The 10,976-nt window shown below is 31.0% G+C and overlaps 1 non-coding gene and 1 pseudogene across 2 annotated transcripts; both read left to right on the plus strand.

Annotated features, from left to right (window-relative positions):
* Positions 1–1,321: 1,321 nt before the first annotated feature.
* BDCG_17594 lies at positions 1,322–1,410 on the plus strand (annotated as a pseudogene). Its single transcript has one exon. The product of its transcript is annotated as a tRNA-OTHER (tRNA).
* A 7,208-nt stretch (positions 1,411–8,618) lies between these two features.
* On the plus strand, positions 8,619–8,699 carry BDCG_17595. The gene has a single exon. It is a non-coding gene; the product is annotated as a tRNA-Leu (tRNA).
* The last annotated feature ends 2,277 nt before the right edge of the window (positions 8,700–10,976 follow it).

A 10,976-nucleotide genomic window follows, 5' to 3' on the forward strand; every position in this document is an offset into this window, starting at 1 on the left:
TGATTATCTGTTTTTCACTGAGATATACTCAATTACAGTATTTTCTGTTACAATTGACTCACTTGTTTCTGTATAATGAGAATGTTGTACACTTCTTTCACTGTATCTGATTATAAGGTTAAGCATTTTCATTCTACTCTCAACTCAGATGTAAGATCATGAATAAAGATCTATAAACAGAAAGATATTGAAAGCTCTTCATTCAATGTAAGATAGTATAAACTGAAGTGTATGAAGTATAATATAAAATTATTCACTTATCTACACTTAGTAAAGTATTTGTAATACTTATCTTACATATTCACTTTCTTAAAGTTATATAAGATTCATTTGAAAAACTCATTTCATGTTCATGAGAATGAATATCACTTCAAGTCTGTGAGATTCATCTTTTCATCAGTCATTTATAATGACTTCACTTTTTTATGTAGAAACATAGCAGATCTTAAGACTTGTTGAAATTCTGTTAGCTGTCTGTCTGTGAGTTCATATTTGATCTGATAATATGATTGTATCTGACTTAGTCAGCTGATTACAGCATCATTTTTTCAGTTATTATTGAAGCTTGATAATTCTGACAGATCTCTCAGCTTGATATATCTCATACTTGAATTCTCATTCTGCACAGCAGTCTCTGATAATATATATACTTCTGAAGAGATTATAAATGATTGTGATGAGATCTTCAGATTCAGTGTAGTTATCTATCTGTATAAACATTCAATCTTCTGCTGCAGGTCTAAGACCTGGTTTTCTCTATTCTTATTAATAATAATAATTGTGTCAGTGAAGCTCTTCATAGTGAATGCTTGATTCACTGTGAATGTCAATTGTTATTTGACTTTTATCTCAGTCTGTTACTGTGTATAAAAGGCCTTGATCTTATTTAGAATTCTCATACATGTATAAAGCTTTGATTCTCATTTAGTGATTTCAGCTGCTTTTCTTACTACTTTAAGTAAACTCTCTGAGAGATTTTGCATATCATTCAGGTCAGATAGTAGAGAAGAGTGTTATTTATATTAACTAGAGAAGATATTCATTTTAATGATTTCTTATTAATTATATGATGTCTATTATTATATTACTATATCATTGTACAATTTCTGTTATTATTGTATAACTTTAATAGTGATTATCTCTCTTCTTTTATCTCTCTGAGTGAAGAGCAGTCTTCTTTGAATCTGATTCACTGCTTCTATTCTCTTTCTCACATCTCATCTGTTCGCATCTCATACATGGCATTCGCCTGAGTGTGAAGTTTTCCTCTGACAAGTGAAGCAGTATTAATCAGATGCTCTTTCACTCACTGCTCTTTATAGCCTCAGTGGCTGAATGGTTAATGCGGCCACTCAGTAGCACCTTGGCGTGGGAAACCAAGGCGCGTGGGTTCAAAACCCGCAGGGGATATATTAAATCCGGAACTCAAGCACCTCAGGTTTCTAATAAATACAGAGGTGTACAAATCGCTTCAATGAATTGCTCTATGTTCCTGGGCTGGGAAGTTATTATCGCATGTATCTAATTGTCACTCCTTTGTATTTCCTATGTTCTTGTTATCTTGGCGTGGTCTCAACACCTGTATTTCCTCCTGTATAACCAACACTTGACCTGTATTTAACATCATGCAAGGACTCATCATAAGCTCCGCTTGCATATGAGTATAATGGAAGAATAATAATAATAATAATAACTGCTCTTTATACACTATCTTTTGAGATGTTCTAGAACCACACTGGCATGATAACTATGAATCACTTTGTAGATGAAATTATCACATTCTGAAGAAGCCTGCACTTCTCACTAGTTTTTAGACATGCTATCAGATGTCATTCAAAGGTTGCCTTCTCTCAGTGTATGATTACAGGCGTACACCGGCTTCTTATATATTGTACACTAAATTAATTAGTGGCCGCTATGGCCTCTTTACATTCATAAGCAAGTTCGGAAGCGGCCGCGTTATTATCCGACAGTCGTACGTTCTTCCGAACCACATCTGCTCAGAAAACATCAGTCAAGACATATTAAATGCTGAAAAATGAAGTATTTGTATCAAAGCACTGTATCACTGTATGTTGCAGTTCATATTAGAGTCTGTATATACAATCATTGAAACTCTTGAGCCAGATAACATAGCTGCATTATGAGAAAGAATTGAAGTTGAATATACTGTCTCACTTGTAGAGAAATATATAAATATTGTAAAAGAACTGATTATCTTACATGTCAAAGATAACAATTATCTAGCATTTCAGAGAAGATTCTGTTATCTAGATATATATTATAAGAAATTGATAAATAATATAGAGAACTTCTATTATAATCTCTTTCTTATTAATCTAAAGAATCATTAAAAATCTTTTATTAAGATATATTTAGATAATTTCTATATATCTGACCAGAACTCTATACATAATATTAATATTAACAATCTTATGAAACAGTTGACAAACTGTACAAGTAAGTTCAAGAATGAATATTCTAAGTCTAAGTGAGTTAATATAACTATTACAACTCTTACTATATTGTCTACACACAGTTTCAAATGTGAGATATACAGTTTAGAATGACACTGAAAACATGTCTGTTAATAGACTGGCCGGCGGGACCATGAATTTCACATTTGATCTCATTTAATCTGGTCTTATACATTTCTTGGCGTGAGTCCCACCAGAACCAAGCCTCAAAAAAATCTGAAAATGAATCATTTCTGAGAGAAATGATGTGAAAAATGATCAGATTTAATTCAAGAACAGTGAAATGAAAGTAATTTCTCAGAATAAACTGTGAAAGATGATTATTCTTTCAAAATCAGAATGAGACTGAGACTGAAGATTAAAATCAGTCTCATTCAGTTTATTCAGTGATTACTTATATAATCAGAATTTGGTAACAATTATTAATAATGCTCATGAAATAACTAAATACATTCTTATATAAGTTTATTCTTCACTTTCTTATAAAAACTACACTTCTCTGATATACTGTGATCAGAGATATTAAACTATCTGATAATTTCATATTTTACAATTATGAGTTTCTTAATTATTTCTTCTTATAATTGTTCTCAGTAATAGTAATAAATATCTCAACTTGAGTTAAACTTTCACTTCATTCTCATCTCTGTCAATAAAATTATCAGAATATCACATATTATCAGTGTAACAGTTGAATATATACTCTTAACAATTTTTCATATCTCTAGAATTAATTTAATGTGTAAATTCATCAGATCATCTTAAAGATAGTAGTCAAATTCAGTTTTATAAGTATATAGTTTTGCCTGATTTTCAGTTGTAATCAATGTATATAAGTTCTGTTTTAAAGTTAGTATTATAGTTCTATATAATATGAAGTATTATTAAAGATTGTTACTTACTAGAAAATTGTATTTCACTGTCTTCACATCTTAAACATCTGCTTATTCAAATCTCTGATAGTTGATATTGTAATAGTCTTAGACTAATTTGATATATAAGTCTCATTTCTCCTCTGTTCAATCTTGAGAAGTGTAGATATTAACTCAATGAGAGAGATCTAGTAGAGCTGCTATAGCATAGTACTCTGTAAAAGATTGTTCAGTTTTACTGTAGTAATATACCAGTTTATTTCTTACAGTAACAATAGCCTGTACTATAGTATTATCTCAGACTGAATTTCTTTTTAAGTGATTCAACTGCTTCTCAAGATAAGTAAATAAACTATTATATATTCATCAGACTGACTGCAGCATTGATGTATGAGTGATTGAGACTGTCTTTATTATTTTATAAAACTGAAACAGTAAATCAATCACATATTTCAACTAAGTTTACTTTATATCAGAAAGTTTCAATATCTGAATCTTTTTCTGATCAGAGTATTATACTCAATGATCAATTATCTGACACAATCAAAGAGTCTAAACAGTTATCTTATATATTGATCTTTATCATGTTCTAACATTCTATATCATATTCAGTGATGTGACTGATTTGTTTATTTATTAAATATCATGAAATTATTGTTGTTATTTAGAGAAGGTACAAATTGCATTAGCAATATTTCAAATCTGTGATATTTAAATTATTAGTCAATCTATTCAAAATTAACATTAGTATTATCAAAAAGTGTTATCTAAAAACAATATTAAAAAGTGTTGTCAAAAAACATTATCTTTTGCAAAGTAAATATAAAAGTTACTTGAGTAATCACTTTTATCTTATTCTCATCTCAAGAACCAGTCATCTCATTATTCTTCATCTCAATGTTAAGATTCTTTATCAGTGTTTATATTATAAGTTGAATCATATAAGCAATGCAGAGAATATGATCTTGTTTATTATTTTAGAAATGCAAAGTCAATTTTTGCTTCAAGCTCTTCATTATAGTGTAGTTATTCACAGTATTATCAGTTGTAATTGTAAGAAGACTGAAACTAATATCTTAATAGTCATTTTTAATCACAGTTATTAATATCTCTGTTATATAATTCTCAGTATGACTACTGATCAATAATTCAAATTCAATTAATATCTCTTAATAAGTTCAGTTCTCATCAATGTAATAACATGTAACTCTTATAAATGTAAGAGTGTTTGTACTAGTTTATACATTCACTGTGAGAGATACTTTTCAATGATTCTTCAACTCTGATTCTAGATGTTGCATATTGACTTTGTAGTATATCTCAAGGTTGAATCAAAGACAGAATTGATGTGAAATATGAAGATTTGAATTAAGCATTTGAAGAAGTGTTCAGAATTCAGAGTTTTCAATTGATTGAGAAGAAAGATTCAGAGATATATATATACAAAGTAATTATTTATAAAAGTTATCAGATGAGAGTTATGAAATCAGAGTACTGATATGTAATTATTTTCACATAATTTTCTTCAAATTAGAAAGTTAGTGTTATCAAAAATCATTATCTGATAGAGTAACTTATCAGCTCAGTAGTAATTTTGTGATTATTTTTCTTTTATTATCTGCATTCTGATGACTTCAGATGTTAGAAAATTTCTTCAGAGTTATAATCGGTTTATGATGAATGTTTCTGAATAAAGTTGTAGTAATTGTAATAGAGAGATAACTCTTCAGTAATCTATAATACAATCTGTTGATAATTATTTCATAGTTTATCTCAGTGTTTATGTTGAGTTTTTCATAAATTTCATAACCTGAAATCAGATGTGAAGAATGAAGTGATTATTCATCATAATTAAAAGAGAGCATTCTGTGTTGAATTGTAAACAATATAGACTTTGTAATTCACAGTGATTTCTTAAAGAGTTTGTGAATCTTCAATAGAAGTAAAAGAAGTAAAAGAAGTAAAAGAAGTGAATTCAGAAGATATGATAATAATTTAAGAAAGATAATAATTTGTTTTCAATAACTGATTACTGATGTGTGTAAGAAGAATTAATATAAGAGAAAATAATCTTGTTTCTTAGCTTAGTTATAATTTTAGTACTAACTCAGATTGAATATCATTAATGTATAAAAGTAAATAAATAATCTTGATTAATCTCTATCATATTGTGGTTCGGAAGAACATACGACTGTCGGATAATAACGCGGCTGCTTCTGAACTTGCTTACGAGTGTAAAGGGGCCATAGCGGCCGCTAATTAATTTAGTGTACAATATATAAGAAGCCAGTGTACACCTGTAATTATACACTTGCTTAAGCAACCTTTGAATCACATCTGATAGCATGTCTAAAAACTGGTGAGAAATGCAGGCTTCTCCAGAGCATGATAATTCTGTCTACAAAGTGATTCATAGTTATCATGCCAGTGTAATTCTAGAACATCTCAAAAGATAGTATATAAAGAGCAGTGAGTGAAAGAGCATCTGATTGATACTGCTTTGCTTATTGAGGGAAAACTTCACACTCAGGTGAATGCCATGTATGCGAACAGATGAGATGTGAGAAAAGAGATGAGAGTGATGAATCAGATTCAAAGAAGATCACTCTTCACTTAAAGAAATAAAAGAGAGAGATGATCATCACTGAAGTCATACAATGACAACAGAAATCATATAACAATATAGTAATATAATGATATAGTAATATAATGATACAGTGATATAATAATAGACATTGTAAGGTCAATGAGAAAATCACTGAAATGAATACCTTCTCTAGTTAATATGAATAACACTCTTCTCTGCTATCTGAACTGAAAGATATGCAGAATCTTTCAGAGGGTTTACTCAAAGTAGTAAGAAAAGTAGCTGAAATCACTGAATCAGAATTGAAGCTCTGTATGTGTATGAGAATTCTAAACAAGATCAAGGCCTTGTATACACAGTGACAGGCTGAGATGAAAGTCAAACAACAATTGACATTCACTGCAGATCAAGTATTCACTATGAAGAGCTTCATCAATGCAATCATCATCATCAATAAGAATAGAGAAAACCAGATCTTAGACCTGCAGTGAGAGATTGAATGTTTACACAGACAGGTAACTACACTGAACCTGAAGATCTCATTATAATTGTTTATGATCTCTTCAGAAGTATATACATCATTGAAGACTGCTGCGCAGGATGAGAATTCAAGTATGAAATACATTAAGTCAGAAGATCTGCTGAAGCTATCAAGCTTTAATAGCAACTGAAAAAATGATGCTGCAATCAGCTAGCTGAGTCAGATACAATCATATTATCAGATTAAATGTGAACTCACAGATAGACAGTCAACAGAATTCTAACAAGTCTTAAGATCTGCCGCGTTTCTATGTGAAAAAGCAAAGTCATTATAAATGACTGATGAAAAGATAAATCTCACAGATCTGAAGTTAGACTGACCGTGTGACCGTGTCTGAGACCAGGACCAGATTTTTTGATAGTTTCATTATCAATTCGACTGATCCCATTACACGGTTTTAACATTAGATAGTAGTCTCATACTGTCTCAGTGAGACTTACTGTCTACTCTTATCACATTTTCCAAATGAGACCATGATTTCCATTTCTCAATTTAAATTATTTTTATTGCTTTAAATGACTTTAAATCTCATTTGAGTGTTACCAAAAAGCATTACTTTTTAAAAAATTAAAAATAGTCTAAAAAAAACCTTAAAATGTCTAAAAATAGTAACTTTATGTCAAGAATGGAACTAAATGGAACCAAATGAAACCACTTTCTCATTTTTTTCAAGTCATGGTTCCATTTTAAGATCTGATATATAGTCACTTTGCATGTTTTTTTGATAGGTAGTCCCAGCGGGATTCATGCCAAGAAATGTATGAGACCAGACCAAATGAGATCAAACGTGAAATTCATGATCTCAGCGGTCAGTCTATCTGAAGTGATATTCATTCTTACAAATATGAAATGAGTTTTTCAAATGAATCTTACATAACTTTGAGAAAGTGAATATATAAGACAAGTATTACAAACACTTCACTGAGTATAGACAAGTAGATAATCTTACATTATACTTCACACACTTCAGCTTATACTATCTTGTGTTGAATGAAGAGTTTTTAACATCTTTCTGTTTACAGATCTTCATTCATGATCTTACATCTGAGTTAAGAGCAGAATGAAAATGCTTAATCTCACAGTCAGACACAGTGAAGAAAGCATATAACATTCTCATTGTACAGAAACAAGTAAGTCAATTGTAATAGAAAATACTGCAATTAAGTATATCTCAGCAGAGAACAGATAATCAGACTTCTATGACACAAGTCACACACTCAGACACAATGAATCTAGATCTGAATACTATTACTAAAGCACTGAATTCTCTGAAAAAGAAATTCTCTAGGTGAAAATCTTAGTATTACAAGTATTGAGCTTGCTTCAACTGCAGACATCAAAATCATAATGCAAAAGATTGCACTCAGCATGTACAGTCAAGAGAAGTAAGAGAGTCAAAAAACTAGCAGAATCAGTGAGCTCAGAGACACTTACTGATATTCTATGAAAAGTCTTTAAAGTGAAAGAGATGTCTGTGTTAGATAATTCTCTGAATTCTGTAAATATCAAGAGAAAGCAGACTTCTGACTGAGATGTGAGTGAGAAGAAAGTAAATACTCACCTCAATGTCTTGAGACCTGAAATGTTAATGTATAAGAGACACTTGAATAAGAATTGAGAGATGACTGTAAAAGTATTAGCAGACACAGAAGCTTCTACACAATATATTAATAATTATATAATTCAAAGACTAAAAGAGATCTGCTGAGTGAAGAATCTCTGATATATAAGATTATCTGATAACTAATATTTAATATCATCTGCAAGAGTAAGAGTTTCCTTGCACTTCAGAGAATAATCTTACTATATTTAAGTGCAAGAGCTGCAGAACATGAAATATAATCTTATTCTTAAACTTAATTAATTTCAAAGATTCAATCTGCAGATTCAATAATGTACATGTTATATACAGTTGACTAATAGAAAGAAAACAGTTCATACAATTATATTAACTGATATAAGAAGAACATTTCACATCTCTGATATAGAACAATTAAATCTGCTTACATATTAATAAGTAAAGAGAACAATTTATAAGACCTCATCTGAAAGCATTCTGTATGTCATACAGAATCTGAAAGTGAAGAAAACTGAGATAAAGAATATGCAGAAGGACAAGCATATAAAGAAGCTTCTGAAGAGCCAGCGTGGCCCAGTTGGTAAGACTGGTAACCAAGGCCGCACACATTAGAGGTGCGTGGGTTCGAATCCCACCGCTGGCATCTGCCACTTCTTACCCATGAAAGCCCTCATGTAATAGAGGCTGAGCCTAATTAGTAAGGCTTGGTACAGGGTAGAACTCTCTACTGCAAGCCAAGCCACTAGTTAAGTGAGATTCTGCGAACACCCATCAGGGCCGGCATGAGATGTCAATGTCCTACTATTCTACTGTGCACTTGTCAAGGTTCTAATGATATAGAGCCAAGCCTAATGTAGTGATTATACACTACTTAAACAAGTCTCTAACTAGGGCCATCATCAGAGCCTAGCTCTCCCTTAAATACAGAGAATGATTTTGAAAACCACCTGACTAGCAGGCCTAGACGCGCATCTAGGCTCTAGGCAGGGCACTCTGATAGGTTAGAGCCTGCAAGCTCTCTGCTAAGTCCTAATACTGGCAGGGAGAACTGCAGTCATCAAGCCTATGATTAGTCTCTAACACAGGGTGAGGCCACGACAGCTGATTGATAGGCCTATGAGCATCTAATGGGGCCGAGATCAGCAACTGGAAGCTTGGTGTGTACACTATCAAGTGAGCAGTGGCAGCCACTAACTAACACCCCTGGAAATTAGTGGCTGGCCCGAGAGGACGGACGCGGTGGTCAATTAATTATAGAGGGTTAAATGTAATTAGCTTAAGGTGCATCCTGCAGGTGGCTAGCACCTGTAGTCTTTGTTAGAGCAGATATCAATCAAATTCAATTTAATATGAATAAAACTGAGTTAATTCATTTCTTTTCTAGATTCAATGAGAAAGAACTGTCTCTATCTCTTTTAAATAGAGAGATTAAACTCAGTGTAAATATCAAATGATTAGAAGTATAGTTAAACTTCAAGTTGAACTTTAAATATCACATTCAAGAAAGAACTGTCAAGGCAGAAAGACTATTGAATAACATAATCAGACTTTTAAATACAGATAGAGGTCTATTCTTCCAGGCTATGAGACAGTTATATATAGCCTATATTACATCAGTAGCTGATTATAAAGTTCAAGTTTAATGAAATAATTAAGAGAATTTCACTGAACTCTTTCAAAGTCTGTAAAACAGAGTCTTGAGAAGAATTCTGAAAGTATTCAAATCATCTTCTATTAAAGCAATGAAAATTGAAGCTTCAATTTCTTCTTCTGCTATTAGATTTGAAAAGACCTGTATAAACTATGCTCTGAGAGTTATAAAGATGAGCTCAAATTATATAATCAGAGAAAGAGTCTTATCTTCATTTTCATCAATTAACTCTGAAAATGAACTGAATTGAAATAGATTTCTTGATTGAAATGAAAATGATTCTTCAAAGAAAATGTCTTCTCAACTTTACAGACTATGCTCTCTGATTAAAAATTAATTTTATTCTTTAAATATTGAAAAAGTGAATCATGAGAAGTTATCTCTCTGGAGAGAAAAGCTTGAATCTCTTATAGACTTATAAATAAGTGAACTATTAAAAGAGAAAGAATATAAACAGCATTTGAAGAGAATTTCTACAATCAATATAAAAGACTCTATTCTAATTTATTCAGATGACTCAAAGAATGAGAATCTGAATAGATTAGATACAGACATTGCTTATACTGAAGATAATATCAATTTTATCTCAGATTTCTAAAATTTAGACTGTGAATCTGAAGTCTTTGATGCTGAACTATTTGTAATAGTGAAAGCTTTCAAACTCATAGAAATAAAATCTCATAAAAGAGAAAATAGTTTGAAAGAGATATGAATATTCTCTAATAGTCAAGCTGCTTTAAAAAGACTTAGAAATAGTCAGATTTATAATGATTAAATGAATCTTGAACTGATCTTAAACTCTGTTTTGAAAATTCAAAAGAGAAGAATATCAAAGCTGATAATTCATTTACACTGAGTTCCTGCTCATATGAATATTTATGGCAATGAATTGGCTGATTCAGCTGTAAAAAAGAGTACAGAATTAAGCAGATCTATTCAAAAAGTTGTGTTCTGATCTTTTATAAAGAGAAAAATAAAAGAATCTTATTTAGACAAGTGAAATTAAAGCTGGCAGAAATAAAAGAAGAGTATACATTATTCAAGATTTGAAATAAAACCCAAGTGAAAATCTTGTTCAATTAAATGTAAAAAGAAAATATTCTCATCTATAATACAGCTGAAACTAGAACATGGCTATTTCAAATCTTATATACAAAGATTTGATGATAGATTTGACTCAATAGAATGCTCATTCTGCAATGCAAATGAGAATTCTGAGCATATTATAATACACTATGCATTAAACAATAGTCTCAGAGTCAGATTGAA

The sequence above is a fragment of the Blastomyces dermatitidis genome, assembly GCF_000003525.1.
Source record: "Blastomyces dermatitidis ER-3 genomic scaffold supercont1.9, whole genome shotgun sequence".
NCBI lineage: Eukaryota > Fungi > Ascomycota > Eurotiomycetes > Onygenales > Ajellomycetaceae > Blastomyces > Blastomyces dermatitidis.